The sequence below is a fragment of the Emydura macquarii genome, unplaced genomic scaffold (assembly GCF_026122565.2).
Source record: "Emydura macquarii macquarii isolate MOO-44397 ecotype Brisbane River unplaced genomic scaffold, CSIRO-AGI_Emac_v2 contig_1676, whole genome shotgun sequence".
In the NCBI taxonomy this organism is placed as follows: Eukaryota; Metazoa; Chordata; order Testudines; family Chelidae; genus Emydura; species Emydura macquarii.
Genome location: NW_027131813.1, coordinates 370,527 through 389,431, shown reverse-complemented (window position 1 = coordinate 389,431; position 18,905 = coordinate 370,527). Strand labels below are relative to the sequence as shown.

The 18,905-nt window shown below is 45.0% G+C and overlaps 1 protein-coding gene across 2 annotated transcripts in view; it reads right to left on the bottom strand.

Moving 5' to 3' along the window:
• Positions 1-18,905, bottom strand: part of EXTL3 (exostosin like glycosyltransferase 3) — a 188,384-nt gene that overhangs the window by 166,052 nt on the left and 3,427 nt on the right. The window contains exon 1 of one of the 2 annotated variants that reach the window (XM_067556160.1): positions 1,412-1,737. The exons of the other annotated variant lie outside the window; for it this stretch is intronic. The gene's annotated coding sequence lies outside the window, so the exon portion shown is untranslated. Of the gene's footprint in view, positions 1-1,411; positions 1,738-18,905 lie in introns of those variants that run through there. 2 annotated transcript variants of the gene reach the window in all.

Below are 18,905 nucleotides of genomic sequence, written 5' to 3'. Positions count from 1 at the left end.
TAGAGCAGGCAGATAGGGAGTTTTTGTTCTCATAACACAAGAACAAGGGGACATTCAATACCAATAAAAGGAACTACTTTTTCATAACAGGTTATTAGACTGTGAAGTTTATTGAAACAGGAAGTAGATGAGGCTAAGAATTTAGCAAGTTTCAGAGAGACATTGGACAATTAGATGGATAACAAGAATAATTATTATTGCTAATAAAAAATCTGAAAGATATTAAACCTCATGTTTTAGGTCTTAAACCAATCTCTCTTAGAGATCAGGATATAACCTAATGTCGTGGGCAGATTATCCCACATATGCCTACTGGGAGGTTCTTAGCACCTTCCTTAGCAACAGCTGGCATTGGCTTCCCTTAGACAAGGATATTGGACTACATAGATCTCGGGTCTGATCCAGTCTGGCAATACCTATGTTCTTATCTTCCTATGGGTATATTTTTATTACTTAAAAATAAATCTATAAAGCAACAGGGGGATGCCTATGAATACCAGTCACAAAGCTGGACGCACCAGTACCAGGATCCAGAGGCTAGGAACTAGAATGCCCCTATCCAGCAGAAACCAGTGCAGTGCATAACTGAGTTCTGCACACAGGGAGATGATCGACTTGGGAGACACAAAACACAGAAGGCCCAAAGCCCACCACAGTCCTGTGCATCGCTCTCCTCAACCCCACACCCATCACAACCCTCAGCACTGGCAGAGCCGTCCAAGCCTTCCACAGCAGGACACCTGAACCAGCCCTGATGCAGTCCTCCCCCCAGTCCCTATTGGGTTCCCCAAGCCTGGTACAGCCTCTCCTCCCACATACCAGGGTCCTTGATCCTACCACTACACCCCCACCCCCACCCCACCCCCTTCAGGGCCCTGGGCCCGAATCGCTCCCCGTCACCATGCACATAGATACGCCCCTGTCAGGGTCACTGACCTTGACCCCCACACAGACTAACACGCACACACTCCTGTCAGGGTCCCTGACATCCCCCCCACACACACACACTCCAACACAAATACACAGCATCAGGGTCCCTGACACACACACCCCCGCCCCACAGGCTCCTCCCTGTCAGTGTCCCTGGCCCTGCCCCCCCCACACACACACCCCGGCCCCGGCCCCCTCCCCCAAATCACGGCAGGGTCCCGGTGGCGCGGCCCCGCCCCTCCAACGCCTGCCCCCTCCCCGAACTCTGGGAGGGATGGGGGGGGGTCTTCCCCAGACCGTACCACTCTGCCGGGGAGGGGGGGGAACCCATGTCCTAGCTCTTGGCTGCCCCCGATTGGCCCTTCAGGCTGCCCTGTGCTCCCCCCATCCCTATCTGCTCCCATCCCAGGCTAAAAGGAGAGTGTCGCTTTCCACCCCATCACTGCCCCGTCCCCCCGCTACATGGTACGATCCTTCCTACCTCCTTCTCCCAGCGCTCGTCAGGGAAACACAGTCCCGGGCTTCTCTCCGCCGCCCGCCGTCCCCCGGTGACGGGCGGGGGGGGAAGGGGGCGGGCGGAGCCGTAGCTGCGGCTTTCGTCTCCTCCTCCTCCGTCCGATCCGATCTCCCCTCCCCCCCGCGTTCAGACACAGTTGGTTTGCTCCAAGAAGCCAGACGGTCTCCTCCTCCCCTCAACCGCAGGATCACACAAGTCTTCGGCCATTTCCGACCGAGGAGCGGAAATTAACGACGCTAGCCGAGGCCGCAGTGACGAAAAATACCGAAGGGAGATGGGCGGGGGGGAAGAGGAGGGGACACCCGTCTATTCCGGAAACTGACGAAAATTGCCGAAGTTCTGAAGCGTTCCCGACCTTAAACCCCCCTCAGGGAAGTATTGCGCAGACGCAGTGGGTGGCAGCTCCCTTCCCGCCCAAGGGTGAGCCGGTTCTGCCATAACCTCAACCATGCCAGATGCTGCCCCGCCCCCTTGGCCCCCAGCATCCAGCTCCATCCACTGCTCCCCCACCCGCCCTGGTGCTAGTGCTCTGCCCCCAGAGAGCCCAAACCCTAGAGGTGCTGCCGCACCCCCCGGCTCGAAGTGCTTTCCAGCATAGACCGGGATAGCTTGGTTCAACGGCTCTCAGCATCCCCCTCTATGAACCATCCCAACACCACTGCCAACCCAGACAGAGGAGTTCATCTGTCTACAACCAACAAAGACTTCAGTTCTTGTGTGACGGTGACACAGGTCTAGAAACAGAGATTCCCACCCAATGTCAGAGAATGGACAATGACCCGCACACACCCAGTCACGAGCCAGGTCCCCACTGTGCTAGGTGCTGTACAGACAGAACAAAATCGGATCCTTGCCTCAATGGTTTTACAATCTGGTTCCCAATGCTATGCTCAGTCCATGCTTCTTTCTCATGAAGTTTCCTCACTGATACATTCCTTTGTGGACTTAGCTGAAAAGGAAAAAGAAACGGAGAATCGATTGCCCAAGCTGAAGGCAAAGGGGCCCATCTTTCTCCCCAGCCCCCAAAGAAAAAGTGAACTTTCAGGAAAAGCAGGCAGACTGGCAAATCTCCCCTTTCCTTTAGAAAGTTCTGCCGAGATTGTTACATACATTTCAATTAGCTCTCTTACCATTTCTATCCCGAAGACATCAGTACACCCAATCCCTACAGAGTGTGCTCTCTGCTCTGACTTCCCCCACATCTACCTCACCTGTAGGGAGAGGACACCAGCACCACTTCAAGTACACCCCTAATAAAGATAGTGGCATGGTTAAGTATCCCTACCTCCCGTTCCATTCCACTTTCAAAGCTGTTGGTTTCCTGGACACCTGTTCATGCCCTTCACCTCAGAACTGTATCCAATTGGGTGGAGGGTTCCATCAGTGATTAAAACAAATAGGGGGTTAAAATTCAGTGCAGGGAGGGGGGTCATGTTAGCACCTTTTCTAGCCTAAAACAAGCCTTTTGGTCTTACCTAGTTGCTCTTTTGGGGAAGAGGGAGGAAGAATCTAAAGCAACCTTTGTGCTGAGCCTGGGAGCCTTTCTTGCCTGCCTGCAAGTGGACCTGGGATTGAGAGCTGAGGTTTCCGATGGGATGAACCCTCTCTTTTTTTGTATTCCAACTCTGTCCACTTTACCTCTCAGCCTTTCCCATGGTCTGATCTCTCCCATCCCATTAACTGCCAGTCTTGTAAGCATTTCTCACATCTAATGTACTGGTATGTGCTTTCCAGTTGAGAGGAAATCAAGTCATCCTGAGTGGATATTTAGAAGGTCTGATACAGGCCAGTGCTATGCATTCCTGGCACCATCCCACAGCCTGAGATGAACCCTGAAAAGCATTTGTCACTCTTCAAGGGAGTAAAAATTTAAGTGGAGGACTAAGAATTTTCACCCTTTCCCTCCAGTACAATAGCTATTAGGTAGGTTTCTTTCCTATAATTTTAATTGATTCAATGTTTTTAAAACTTGCCTTCCTTCAGAAGAGATACCACCAAGGCCCTGACCATTTGTGCGTATTAAAAATCTCACGGTATGTTTGCAGATCGCTGTCTCAACCTCAGTTTGTGGCATTAGATCGCTCAGTCTTCAGCCAGGCTGCTCAGTATTTGCATAGGAAACTTTCAAAGAAAACCCAAGGTGGTGCAGGAAGCGATAAGGGAAATAAATAGGTAATATGCCTCCCTCAAATCATTATTGAACCAGTGCCTCGGGAATATGGGGTTTTTCTTTACTTCATTCTGTTTGCTGGTACAGTATGCACTATTAGAACAGTTGCCAGGTTTTGCAGCAGATGTAGCTACATTTCAGTGGTAGATGAAGGGATCTCTCTGTATATAGTCTGTAAAGCACTTTGGGATCTCCTGAGCAGGGATATAAAGTTAAGTATTTTAACAGCACAGACTCATCACTGCCCAAAAAACAACACAGTAAAGTCCAGAGGGCAATGAAACGCCCAATAATAGTACCGATACCATGCTAGAAAAAAATAACAAATACAAAAAGAATCGGAAGTTGGAATGTCTCAGAGAGCCACAGGCATAATGGAATGCAATGTCTTTCCCCTCCCAGCTTCCAGTTCAGATTTATGGCCTAACCCAATGCAGAGCTTGGACTGCAATCTAAAGAGCAAGAAAGTGGAATTGTAAATGCTGCACATGGGAATCCTCATCATGTCCACAAAACATGGAATTTTTACAAGACATGAAAGCTTTTGCTAAGATTCTTGGATGCTAAAGCATACTGCCTGTTAGTAAAGATGGGTGGGGAAGAGAAATAAAATGTTCCCTTGTTAATGGAGAGACACATATGTAGTGACGCTTCTGTCTCCTACTGTACCTGGTGATTTGAAGATGGAAAATCATGATATAAGAGACTGGGAAAAAGGTTTTACTTTAAGGCTGAATATTGTGGGCCAAAGATAAAATATATCAAATCACACTGTCGTACAAGCCATTAACAATTAACATTACATTTTACATAACTTCATTAAGCTACTTTATTATGTTGTATTTACATAACTGTGCACTGAGATGATCTCTTAATGAGAGCCACAGGGCCTAGAAGGGTAATTTTCATATTGAAGCAACAATTAAATAAGCAAAAAAGGATTAGAAGGGAGGTCAGAAGTAAGCCGTGAGGGACCATCTGGCTCAGGAGACTGGTAATGCAATAGACTGCTTTTCTCCTGTGCCATAGGTCACTAGCAATTGAAAGTTGTTACCACCTGACCACTGTATGGTGGCCTTCCTAGTAGATAAACACACACGATCACAACTGGCCACCTCATGGCAGTGTCAGAGAAGCTAAATGACTGACTCTCACTAGACGATGAAAACTGAACTACTTCTCACTCCCAGATATAGTCGCTCTGCTAGGCCCATCCAGGTTGTATGAGGAGGGAATGACTTGTGGTGGATTTGAACACACTGTGCCTCTTCTGTGGATTGAGAGGACTTCAGAGCTGTCAATCCAAAATCTTTCACCAAGCACTGAAAAGTCACTCCATTATAAACAAAAGCAAAAGCTTCCAAACTGTAGCACACCTGGGTCAGCAGACACTAAGGAAGTGATACCATGACAGCAGCAAGGAGCAACCTAATATAATAGTGTGCTTGCAAAGCTTCCATTTGAGGGGGTTAAGTGCCCACACTGGGCTAGCACTGCAGAGTGCTGAGGCCACCTTATGCAGCAGTAAAAGAGAAGGAATGCTCAGGGCTAATTCACTTCAGTGCACCCCCCACTGCAAGGACCTGCTCTATTTCTTATAGTTCCCTTGAACTGTGTGTCAGTGCAGGCCAGACTTCTCCTTTCCCTTCCTCCCTCAAAACACACACTTAGCAGTCTTCCAGAGATATCGTTGAAGGAATGTCCACAAGGGACAACTGAGGAACTCCCCGACCCCTGAACTTCACCCTACAGCAGATGGCTAAACTATAAATACAGAGGCATTTGATAACTGCTGGTAGGAAAGGGCAGCCTTGCCCTTCTTCAACTCGTTCAAGCTGTTTGTTTAACTTAAAGCACTGCTGTCTAATGCAGTTCAAAAAAGAAGGTGAGGTTCATTTTATTTCAATCTATCGCCACCAAAAAATCCACACACACACCCCCTCCCCCCGCCCGCCAACAATGCATGCAGCTTGAGTACTAACTCCGACCAAAGCACTTAATTTGTTCTGCATGTGGCTCCTGCTGCTGTCCAAGGAGGGTCCTCTGCCAAGAGCCTGGAGCTTGATGGCCACTGATCCGTGTAAGGATTCTTCCACCCACTTGAGCCCTAACCCAGGTGTTCCCCCAAACTGTGGTACGTGTACCACCAGTGGCATGCAGGCCACCTCCCAAAGGTATGCAGCTAAGCTGCCCGATACTCCAGTTGCCAAGGTAGCTGAAGCGGAGCGTTGGCAGCAGAACTTGGGGCTAAGCTGCTGCTGACGCTCCGCTTAAAATACCTTGGCAACTGGAGCGTTGGGCAGCTTTGTGATTCTCAGCCAGTTGCTTCTTCTTGGTAGTTGTACTACAGGTGGTGGCATTTTATGTTGGTGGTACGCAACATGGTAGAGTTTGGGAACCGCTGCCCTAACCGTTCGCCCTGCTGTCGATGAAAGGCATACACCTAGATTCATCAGTCCCAGATCCAGACACTGTATGTTTAGCCCAGATGAGGACCTATAGGAAAGGCGGGGGTGGCCTTGGGCTGAAGCTCTAGGTGGGGGGATTTTCCCCTACCCCCAAAGTGACTGAAAACTGCTAATTTAGGCCCCAATCCAGACAGCACTTAGGCATACATGTAATTTAAAGTGTAGGAGAGTAAAGAGTTAAAAGCTGGACAAGTGGTCAGGCCTAAATTACAGGGAACGGGGTCAAGGCAAGGGCAAACCTTGTTTCTGTTAATTGGTGTGAATTTTAGTTAGAGTCTGTCATCTCTTCTTCTCCTCCCTTCCTGGCCATCTGCACAGGGGATGAGTCTATCACTATTTCTGTGCAAGGCCTTTTGGTGGGAAAAAAGTATTATCTTCCTTCTCCCCCCGGCATGCCTTTACTTCAAAGAATGTTAGTGTAAAATGTATAGGTTTTAAGGTGATGTGCCTGACCTCTGTATGGTAATCCTGTAAACAACAAACAGGGGCGGGTATAATTATATTCATGATGTAGCTGTTAATATTCATTTTACAGGTGTCCATATAACCAAATAAGGGTCTATGGGGAGTGTCTGAAAATGTATATATTTACATACTGTTATGGATAAAAGAATTGTAAAGTAATCTCCTCGTTGCTCACTTGCGGTGTCGAGGTGGAACGAGCAGGCAATGAAGGGTTTAGTCTCCCCAATCCACTCCCGGGACAACCTGTTTGGTTATTCTAACATAAAGCATGAGTAATCAATGGTTTTTTGGAGTGGGCCACAAAGCTGGGCGGTTGCAAGCTCCTCAAATTCCATTGAAGTCAGTGACATTTGAGGACCCTCAGCACCTTACAGCACTGAGAAGCGTACTGTAGTGCAGGGGGTCCCAAACTGTGGGCTGCAACCCAAAGGAGGGCCACGACACAGTCCTGGGTGGTCTGCCGGCGTAACTGCATTCTCCAGTCAAGTTCTTAGTAAATCTTTAACTCCCCATGACTCATGTAATCTAAGTAAAAGCATATATGTGTGATGTTTTGAGCTGTATATGTTGGACAGAGTATAGAAAAAACTTTTAAATTAATTGATTTATTTAAAAAAACAAGCTGCAATATGTCAAGTTTAATTCTCACAAGTACAATGTTGAGTTTCATTGCAAGATAGCCAAAAAAACTGAAAACACAATATAGTGTTCAAAGTTGGACAACTATTTTGTTTTAAAATCAAGAGTTTTAACAATTTTTTTTTAACATTGTTGTGTTGCTTATTTTTCAGTTTTATTCACAGTGCATTCATACATTGTTTTCCCTACTTGAACATGACATTTTGCTCTCAATGTATTTTTAAAGTATAGTTTTAATAAAAATGGTTTTGTTTCAAAGATCTTAAACCATTTCTTTGAGTGCATATTATTAGGGCTTAAACAAAAGCTGGTTGTTAACATTGTTATTAAATCTATGTGGAGCTACAAGATAAGGAGTTACATATATGTATTGAAAATAAGTTCCTAAGGTCTGTATCAAGGCAGAGTTGACAAAGAGGTGTATTCACCTGTCTCTCTATTGACATGTAAATTAGGCATTGTAAGTAAGCCCCACTTGCATAGAAAGTCAAGGGGGGAAATGTGAAATCAGCATGCTGGAGAATAAGCTAAGAGAGGTTATTTGTACTCTAGGGACAAAAAAGGTACTTTGGGGGAATATAAGGAGAAGGCAAGGAAGACAACCCTTGATTCTGCATGTATGAAGTAAATGGAGAGTGCATTTATCGTCATGAAAACAGGCGTGGTGGAGAACACTGCAGAAGACATTTGAGGTGAGATAAATTGACTTAGACTGGAGGTTAACCTGGTTAAGGTTAGTCTCTAGAAAGCAAGTTATAATTTCGTATTACATTAGGGTGGCCACTCACGCATTCCCAGAATACCACAGCCCAGTGCTTCTGGGAATCGCGGGAGCCTGCCCCTGCTGGGGTAACCCTCACTCCACTGGCATGACCTCTCATGCCTGGTGCATGCAAGGTCACATTGCCCGGGATGCCATTTTTAAGAGTGCACCACTCTGCCATTGCTGGAGTGAACCTGCATGCAAGATCATGCTGGCAGGGGCAGAGCGACATGGTCTTCAAAAGGGCATCCCCCATCTGATACCAAACAAAATCACGTCCAGTATTGTCTGAATACCAGACAGGGGACAAACCCTAGAAAAGCAGGACTGTCCCTTTTGATACCAGATGAGTAGCCTGCCTATTTTATGTGTAACCAGCTGTTTCTATTATCTTCACTCTCTATTTCTTAAATCTTTGGTAGTAAACGTATGGATGTTGTTTTCACTATAAATATATCCCAGTGCTCTGGTAGTAAGCCGAGCGCTGATCCTGAGTCACATCATACAAGCTGGGATATATAGTGTTCTCTTGGGGGCAGCAGACCTGGTATTTCTGTAAGTGTTCAGCGGAGAAGGGGCTGGACACTACAGGGGAATGCTTTGAAAGGGCTCCAGAATTGGGGTGCCCCGATTGCTAACCTGCAAGGCACGTAAGGGCTGGCACAGTCCAGAGGAGAATGTCTGGATGGCTCACAGGCTGATGGCATCAGGGAGCTGATATCCAGTTAAGCACAAGCAGGTCTCCCTTGCACTGGAAGCAGGGGGGTGACAAGTTGACCCTCAATCCTTGGTACCCCAAGAACCATCACATCAAGAGACGTGGGTTCAATATCTTGCTCAGTCACAGGCTGTCAGTCAGTCACAGGTGTGAGCTTGGGCAAGTCATTTCATTTACCCTGTGCCTCAGGTCCCCATCTTTAAAACCAAGACAATACTTCTCCTCTAGCTCACTGGGGTTCTTTGAGGAAATACTTCATTACGGATTGCAAGGTACGCAGATACCATGGTGACAAGGATACAGATGTAAATAGACAGAGAAAAAACTATACTAAGCCAAACTAGAATGCATTTGATATTTTGAAAAATTCTACTTAAATATATTTTTGTTCCTTCTGTGCTATTGAGTGAATTATCAGTTTGCTAATATATTTATAAATCACACAGTAAAATTCAAAATTTCTATAGTGCTTATTCTAAAGCAATAATATTTGCATGTGATTTTTTTAATATGTGGCTTTGCACCTATGTAGCATGTGAAATCGTGATCATAGCATCAATGCTGATAAATGTGTTCGCAGCTTTGGTTTCCCAGCAGGCTAGGCTAGTCTCTTTTCACAAAGGAAAAGCCACTGACATCTCTCTCTACTGTCCAAAAGTCTGTGGCCTAATAATATTCAGAAGCATTTCCCAGTGACATAGGGCTAAGCCATCAATTTTTGCAAAATTGAAACTTTCATTTAAAAAAAATAAGCTAGGCTACAGGGTTGCAAAGATAACCTTCCAAATATGAACCAATGCAGTGCTGTCTTTGAGAGTCTGCAAGCAGACAACCAGATCCACTGCTTCTGCTGCTACTTATAACTCTCCCAGCCAGTGAAGGGAATTTGACAAAACACTAGTCAGTTAAACTTCTGCTATTAGGAATGCTGTGGGCAGCAATCAAACGGAGAGTAATCATGTCAGCTTAAAGTATGAACCAGAGCCAGGCACTGGAACTATTAGTGAGGGAAGTTCACCAAAACAGAGGTTAACAAGAGGGGGAACCAAATAAAAGGACAAAAAGGAAACACGCTTAGCATATATGGGTGGTGGGGAACAGTATGCTCAAGTGGGAAAAGCACAATACTGGGAGCCAGGATTACTCTAATCCCACCGATTTGCTAGTTGGCCATGGGAAAATCATGGCACCTCTTTGCCTCAGTTTCCCCATCCATAAAATGGAATTCATTTTATTTCTCTACTTCCTTGAGGCATTCTGAATCTTCTTAATTTATAAGCATTGATAAAGTGCTTTGATATCTTCTGACAGGCAGCATCGTCACAATATAATCCTAACTAAAAACAGCTCCCAGTTGAGTGAGAACAAACTATTTCCCCCCCCAGGAAAATGCTACACACACAATAACATTGCATAGAAAATATTATGACTACAGTTTAATTTGACTAGATTTAGACTCTATGAGAAGTCCTCCTCTTTGTCACTCACAGAAGATAGTCAAGGATGCTATAAGGTTTATGTTCTATAGTTTTGTTTGTTTGTTTTTGTTTTTTAAATAAAAGGTGGGTTCCAAGAATGTTACGCACTCCACCCGGGTCCTTAGGCAGCAGCTCCCTTCTGCAGCCAGCGGGAGGGGAGCAGCAGCCCACTTTGAAAGATCCCACGGGCCACTTTTTGCCCCCCAGGCCATAGGTTGGGAACCACTGTGTTAAAGCCACTAGTTCTACTGAGAAGATATTCTCAAAATGAACCACTGGCTGCACATTTTGTTGTACCATCTTTTTTATTACAAAAATATTGCTTCCAAGTTTGCAACAGATGTCATGCAGTTTTTCCATTGGTTTAGACAGACCAGATTAGAGCTGGCTCTTCCTCTTGAAAGTATCATCCTGCTTTGTATGGTTTTTTCCTTTTGAATTTTCAGTTTTCCCATGTTTGGGTTGCATGCATGCACGCTCTCTAGTTTTTTAATCGCCTATTCCCCCTTATTAAGAATTTTTTCTTCATCTCCTTTAAAGTATGTCATGCAGTTTTTCCATTGGTTTAGACAGACCAGATTAGAGCTAGAAGGAAACATTAAAGACGTCAGCACCTCGGAACTAGCTGAAGTCTTCTGCCCACTGCCTGAAAGAAAGGCTGAAGGAAACTGATCTCCAATTCCCACACAACTACAAGCTTCCCTTGCACCAGTCTCCACTGAATCCTAACAGCCACCATGTTTTGCTATGTTTAAATAGATAAGTAGTTTTAGTGCTAGTGAAGAGTTCCAGACCAAAAAGGGATTGGTGGGCGCAGCCCAGCAAGACAACAAAAGGCACATCCCTCAGTTGAGGGAGGGGCTGTTAAACCCAGAAGTATTAGACTGTAATCTCTTTGAGGTATGGACCCTCTTTTTGTTCTGTGTTTGTACAGCAGCTAGCTGAGGGGGGGTCCTGACCCATGACTGAGGCGCCAAGGCACTGTGGTAATACAAATAATAAAAAGTGGCGGGGGACCATGGATGGGGGTGCAGGTATAGGATCAAAACAAAGGATACAGTGGGGGGTCAACAAGCATAGAAACCTGAACAAAGCCTGCTGCTCCATGAAGGAGCCCAAGGAATCAGCAAATGCCACCAAGAGAAATTCTGTCTGGAAGTGTGCAAGATAAGGAACCATTCAAGGGCCCCAGCATTCGTGGAGAGCCCTCGTGCTCTGCATCCTCCTCCTGTTTTGATGGGCAGCCATCATGGCCAATGCCAGGAGGCCACTGAAGAGGTCTCAGGACATGAGTGCCAGACTGACAGTCCCAGAAACTGCAATCTTCTCTTTATCCACCGCCCAAGCAGCAGGAGCGAGAACTCCCCACACCGCCTCAAAGTGCTTCAGCTCTGGTGGGAAAGAACCGTGTCTAGTAGTAACAGAGGAAGTCTGTCTCCATGATCTATTCAATCTGTGGCCTCTCACCCAAGACAGACAATACAGGTGCAAATTAATGCCAAGTGTAGTATGGACATTTGTCCAACGGCAGCTGGACTCTGACCTTCCAACTCATTTTGCACAGACCATATACCATCAGGAGGTAACACGCACAGGTCACAATTGACCTCAGCTTAACTCAAACCAGCGACCTAGAAAGGGAGAGCTCCATGTCCCATTGCCAATCGCCTTAACCGTCAAATCCTCTCATTTCCTCTTTTAAGAAAACTGCTTCAACCCACTGAGAATTATTTTTCCCCCTTCATTAACAGAAAATATCACCACTTGTCCCTATTTTTTTTTCTTTTAACCTTAGAGGAGGAAAAAAGTATCAGTTCAGAGTTAGCCTTGTATTCCTGGTCAATACACAGGCTGCCTGAAGTCACACGATCCCTTTACAGTTTTGAGGGCAATCATAGGATGGATTTCGCCAGCAGTAGAAGAACGAAACACTTATACTCAAAGCTTGAGCCAAGGCACAAAGACACATTAGAATCAAGAGAGATAATGTAATGAACTGGCTAGTATATATATGTACCACTGCCCTCTACTCGCTGGAAAACATGACAGATGTTAGTGACATTGTTCGATGTGTTGCTGAAAGGGGCTCAGATACTATGGAGAAAGCACAGTATAAGAACCTATACAGAATAGAATCAGAACTACTCAGATGTATGTCACAAGCCCTATACTGCTAGACACATATGGAGATTTTCCTTTAGCAGAAAAGGCAAGGGCCTCTTTGAGCAGGAAGCCTGGGTCCTGTCTTCTGCTGATGTGAAGTTCCAAGTGACCATAGATTGGAGTAGAGCAACAAATGGGCAGTTCTTCAGTGGCCAGAGATTTATTACAATGTGCAGCGGTATTAAGATCTGCCTCCCTCAGACCCTTATCTAAGTTAGAGAGCTAGAAGAATGATGAATTACAGTCCAATGATCTCTGCTGTGATGCAGTATGGTGATGAATAATATTCTACCACAATCTCCCCATTTCAGTGATAAATTTGAGACTAGACTGCAGTACAACCCCTTGTAATTCACGAGCTCAGCTGTTTTCACACTTAATATCTATATTATTTAACTGCATACATCCAAAGTCAGAACTTCCCTGGAGGATACAATTATCCAAAAGACAACCAGTCTTCTTTAATGGCTTTTATTACCAGATCAGGAGAAGAAACCAGCGATATTCACTCAACAGCTGTGAAGGGGTTGGCTCCATTAAGGAGAATATCTATGATGAAAACATATCCTCCTTGTTTTATTGTAGCTCTGCTCTAGCAGCCGTCTCCAATGTAAGCTCCTAGTTCCAATGCTTAGAAGAACCTTTGGGTGGGAAGAAGAAAAACAAAAACACCCACAGTTTTTGAAGCTGAAACGTCTCATGCTTATTCTCAGTCCAGAAGTTAATTTCTTTTTGTTTTTAAAAGTTTGATAACTCCGCATCAGCCAAGTCGATTCTCATCTGAATGCGTTAGCGATGGAGATGGTTTTTATCTAGTTAAGAAAATTTTTAGTTCCTTTTGTTTTTCAGCAATAGCAAGTTGGTGGCACAGCTGAGAATAGGTGATGTGTCCCTGTTCAAACCATTGAGAACGTATTTCCTCTTTGAGGTACAAACTATTTATCCTTTCTGTACTCCTTAAAAAGCCAAGTCTCCACCTAGGAGCAAACATTTCTCAGTCTCAATTGAACTGAGTCTTCATAAACACCTCTGATTTCTGCTGTGTCAGCTGGATCTAAAAGACAATGTGTCTCACCTTTGAAGGATTTAATACTTTATTGTGCAAGCAAGATCCTAATCACTACAATATATTTTTCACGTCTTCAATGGGAATTATGATCCAGCTTAATGTGGTGGATTTGTATTAGTTTCCCCTTGAGTTCATGCAGCGAGAGCTATAGAATTAAATTTCTTTCATTTATGCAGATATAATTCACTCTAAAAGAAAACCCCAAGAAACATACAAGCCACTCAAAAGAAGGATTTATAGCCCTTCTCAGTCTTTTCCCTTAGCTGAGCCAATATACAGTGGCATAATTGTCTTTTAAGTAACTCCACAGTAGCATAGGGGACAATGCAACTGAAATCTTGCAAAGATCTATCTAGAGGTTTAAATCCTTCCACCACAGCCCCTCCTGGTGCTCAGGCCCCACTGAATCCAGAAGTAGCGTTTCAGCAGGAGCGTGAGACAGCTGGCCCATGATGAAAGAGAGAAGCCAGCTCATGTCAAAAGAGAAGAGGAGTAAGGCAGGCAGAGATCAGTTACCCATGGAGAAATAGAAGCAAATGGAGTCACTGCTAAGCAGAAAGCTTGGGAAAAAGGTCTTGGAAAAGAGGAGAGGGAACTTTGGGGGATGATGGAGTTTGGAAAAAGAAGATTTAATTTGAGTGTGGGAGAGGATAGTTTGAAGGGGGAGCATGCAGTTTAAAAAAAACCTAAAGGAACCATTTAAAGGCAGGAACATGAGCAGATTGTGAAGAACTGGGAGTGGTTTTGGCTTCTAAGGTTTGGCTTGAAAAGACTTTCAATAATAGATTTTTCTTTTCAAGAATTTGCATGCGATACATATTATATTATTACAACCATTAGGGTCTGTGTGGGCCCAATTATACTGTCAGTTGCACACAACTCTTATTGGTTCAGTAGGAGTTACCAGTGCTGCCAACCCATGTGTTCAAAAAATGAGTCAGGACCAAATAAAATGAGATTTTAAAAAAAAATGTGGGGCTTTTTTTATTTGCCTTCTGGGTTTCCAACCTTGGGGAGGGAGGTCACTTTCCTAGCTTTCCTCTGCAATCATGTACCTTATTTAGCTTTCCTTTGCAACCATGGGAGCTAAAAATAGAAGCTGAAAGTTTTGTATGGTCACATGACTCCAGGAGCCCGGCTTTAAGAAAAAACAAACTATCACAAGGCTCACAATAAAATTGTGAATGTTGACAACATTGGGCTGCACATGCACACAAGGGCCAGGATAATGTTTTGTTCACTCAGAGCCGACTGCATGGCTAGCATGTTAGGGCAGCTGGAAAGCTGGAGGTTCTAATGCTGTGCTCAGACTTATGGACCTGACACAGAAGCCATCGAATGTTTATTTCTGACTGTATAGTATATCTTGGACCCCCGTCTAGCCTTGTGTGTGCAGCAGAGGAGGCGTCAGAGCCATTCAATGTTGTATAGCAAATTGCTTTTCTCTACAGAAACTTGGTAAAGTGACCTTTTTTTTAAAAAAACCAAGCTTGTTTACTCATATTAAAATTAAAACAAATTTCCCTCCTCACCACATTTCCCCTCCACACCCTGAGAAAGGGGGGGAGAGGGAGGCACTTCCTTATTGCGAATTAGCCACTCAGAGTTTGATCATTTTAAAAGTCAGCCTGTTTTCGAGGTTAGGCTCAGGAATGTCTAAATCTTTCTTGTGAAGCCAAAATGAAAAATGTAATTCTTCCATCCAAAAAAGTAATTCTTCCAAAAAGAATGCTTCCGTTGCCCTAGCTACCACCTCTCAGGGCAGTGGATTGCCTATGCTGATGGAAGAACCCCTCTTGGCAGCATAGGTAATCTCTACATTGAAGCACTACAGTAGTGCAGATATGCCACTGTAGCATTTTAAGTATAGACAGGCCCTTAGACCAGTGGGTTTCAACATTTCTTCATTTGCGAACCCCTAAAATTTCCAATGGAGGTGTGGACGCCTTTGGAAATCCACAGATCACAGGTTGAAAACCACTGCCTTAGACCATGACAGCCTGATTTGAGAAGTGGTTAGTGCCTCCTGAGACAGAGCAAATTCCATTGACTGGTGAAACTTGAAGTCAAGGAACACTCATCACCACTATATCAGGTGGTGGAACAGTTTTCTGCCAAAGTCTGTTAATGGCACTAGTTTCTTTCCCTTTCAAAACTTGCTGGTTATTGAATTTCTCCGACTTCTGAGACAATTCTGTTGTTTTTTAATCCACCTTCTAAAAAAGCTGGGGAGGGAGGACTTTAAAAGGGTGGCAATGCAGTAGGGTTTAAATAAAATATAAACATCTCATCTATATTTAAAATTGAGTTTGATCTTTACTGTTTTCATTCCACCATCCTCATCTTTACTTGCAATTTCTTCTGTTGCTTTTGTGGGTGATAAGGTTGGGTTTTTTTAAACTTACTGCGTAAACTATTTTTTTGATCAATTATTAAAACCATGGATCTCCTTTTTCATTCCCTAGGAAGCCAGGTGGTCCCAGCAGAAATTGCAGCTAGAAAGAAAAATGAACTGGAAAGACTTTTTTAAAAAAGATAAATATTTTGAAAAAAATCCTACAATCGCAGAACAACAGAAAATATGTTTAATGATGGAAGTCATGGCATCCTGCAATCAGAGGCATATCGGCAAGCCCCTCAGCTCAGACAGAGAGGATCTTATTACAAGATTGGTGACACTTTTAAAAACAAATTTGTTGAACCTTCCCACACATTTTCCTGCATTGCTGTCGGCATCAGTAATGCTGTAAGAAACCCTTGGCCACACTGGAACTTCATGAGTGCCACGACCCTGCACACCAAGAACTTCATGGTGACAAAAAGGAAAGGACTCAGATCTTTGCGTTTCCAAAGCATGTGAGTGAAGACAGTGTGTGAAACTAGAGCCAAAAGATTTGTTACCATATGAATACAGCACCAGCAGTGCTTGGTGCATGTTTTGCTACAAGGGTCAGAGACCCTACAAGCTGAATGGACAACAGTCAGTGGAAGTGGAGATGGGATGTAACAAAGAATGCTGTGACTGAACAGCAAAGTTAAGCACATCACACTGCACAACTCATGCAGTGTTTACACTCGCAATGCATCGATCCAGGTAGTTGACTATGGTTCTGCATTGCGCAGGGAGTTAGTGTTATTGTGTCACAACAACAGGACACTTACGTCGGCAGGAGACAAACTTGAGTATAAACACATGCATATCTCAGTCAATGCACGCGGGCTTACGTCAACCTCATTTTGTAGCATAAACCAGACCTAAATTCCGGTTGTTGGGTTAGTGTGTGGGTGGGTGGTTGAGTGGGGTTAGTGGCCCGTGACATTAAGGTCAAACTATGACTATATTAGTTCCAAAATTTTATTTAATGTTTTTAAGTTAAAGTATTGTTATTTAACAGAGTTATTAACTGGTAACAATACAGGGTCTATGGCACAGGGTGGAGAAATTCCAAATCCATCCAATGGTGAACCATAGTACACGTACAATGACCAATTCATTACGATACTCAGCACTCATATAGCACTTCACAACTTCAAACCACTACACAATTAATGGCAGCAACTCCCAAGTATTATTATTTCCCATTTAACACATGGGGGAACTGAGGCACAGACGGAAACCGACATGCCCACGGTCACACAGCAAGTCAATGAGAGAGACAAAATTAGAGCTCAATAGTTCCTGGTGCTCAACCTACATCTCTTGACAGAGTATTAGACTAGGAAATGCCCATATGTCAGAATGAAAAAAATCAACCCTTTTCAAAGGGAGCGTTTCCAGTGCTCACACCCTGCACACAGATTTCTGAGTCCGTGCATTCATAAAAAGAGCTGGAAGAGACACTGCCTCTTGTCTATTCTCCACAGCCAGTGTAGGATTGCCTCTAGCAACAGATTACTCAATGTTTTGTCCAGTCTAGTCTTAAATGACCCAAGCAACGGGGCTTCCACTACTTCCCTTGGGAGACTGGTCCACAGTCTGAGCCCTGGTCTACACTTACCTGGAGATTCGGCAGCAGTCGATAAGAGTTACGCAAACTACGCAGAGTAGCTTGCGTAACTCACGTCAACTGCTCTGCTTCCCTTCTGCGCGGTCTACACTGCGCTGCGCAGCGTTACTCTACTTGAGAGGGTGGTTTACCAGCATCAACTTCCTGATCGATTGCGCGGGTCTACACTGACCGCTCAATCGATCCAGAAAGATCGATCTAGCGGCGGCAAATTTGCTGCCGTCAATATAGACATGGCCTCAGTGTTACAGGATTTAGGCTTGAATGGGCCACATTCAGCATTAATGTAATTCCACTGGCCTCAATTACATTCAGCACAAGGGAAACATTTTCTGTTTACTGAGTCATACTCAGAGCTGGCACAGACTAGGTTAAGCAGAATTGTCCCCATTTACACCACCTCCCTCTGCAGCGTTTACAAGGCCAGCAGGGTGCAGCTCTGTTATCGGGACCCTCTTCCATCTCCTATTCAGACCTGCTGAGTGAAGGTAAATGTCAACTTCCCCAAGGCTGCTGCAGTGACTTGATGCAACTCCCCCACTCCACCTCAGGCACTTGGCTGGCAGGTCAGAACTATTCAGGCAATGCATGGATGTGCATCTAGATAGCAGCTTCTATGCACCAGGTGAGCCCTATACCTTACTAACTACAGTGTTAGAACTGGGAGACAGGGCTAAGAGTGCAGAACCAGGAACTAGTTGAGCCACAGCCCAGGACTCTATGCTACATGCACAGGTTCGCCTGCTCCTCTGTGCAATGTGTCCTCCCCCCAGGCCAATCCCCACTCACTTCTGGAAGGAGTTTCGAGACACACCTGGAACAGTTCCCTCCCTTGGCCCGGCACCCTCTCCATCCTTCAAATCCCCTCTACCAGGAGCTATTCCTTCCCTAGTCTCCTCTCTGATGATCTCTCCACACCCTCTTCATCCACTTCACTCCAGCCAAGCCACCTGACACAGCACCCCTGTCACAGGAGCAGAGGAAATGCCCTACAGAGAGCCCACTGGTCTGAGCTAGGCCAACAGCCTGTTTCCACAATGGCCAGAACCTGCTGCTTCCCAGGACGGTGCAAGAAACCCTGAAGCAGCCAGCCAGGAAATAACCTGTCTACAAGAAAATCTCCTTCCTGATCTTCAGAGTTTGGCTTCTGCCCTGACCTGAAGCACAAGGGCAGGATGTTCTTTTCCCACTCCTGCCTCTATGACTGCTTCTATGTGATGCCCTTTTCACAACCTCCCACTCCAGCACACCCTGGCCTTGGCCTTCTCCTCCTCCAAGTCCCTACTTCAAAAATACTTCTTTCAACAAACTGACCCACCCCAATCCTCCCCTCAGCAGGGTGCTGAAATCCCCTAGTTTGAAACAAAACTGTTCATTAACAAGACGCGTGCCCATTATTTTTCGCTGCCTCCCTTTATATCATCTATCTGGATTGAAAGAGACCAGGCTTTTTTTCATGTCTGAGCGTCAATAGTGCCATACAAATAGATAACTTGTGTCTCCTAGATTGCACAGGCT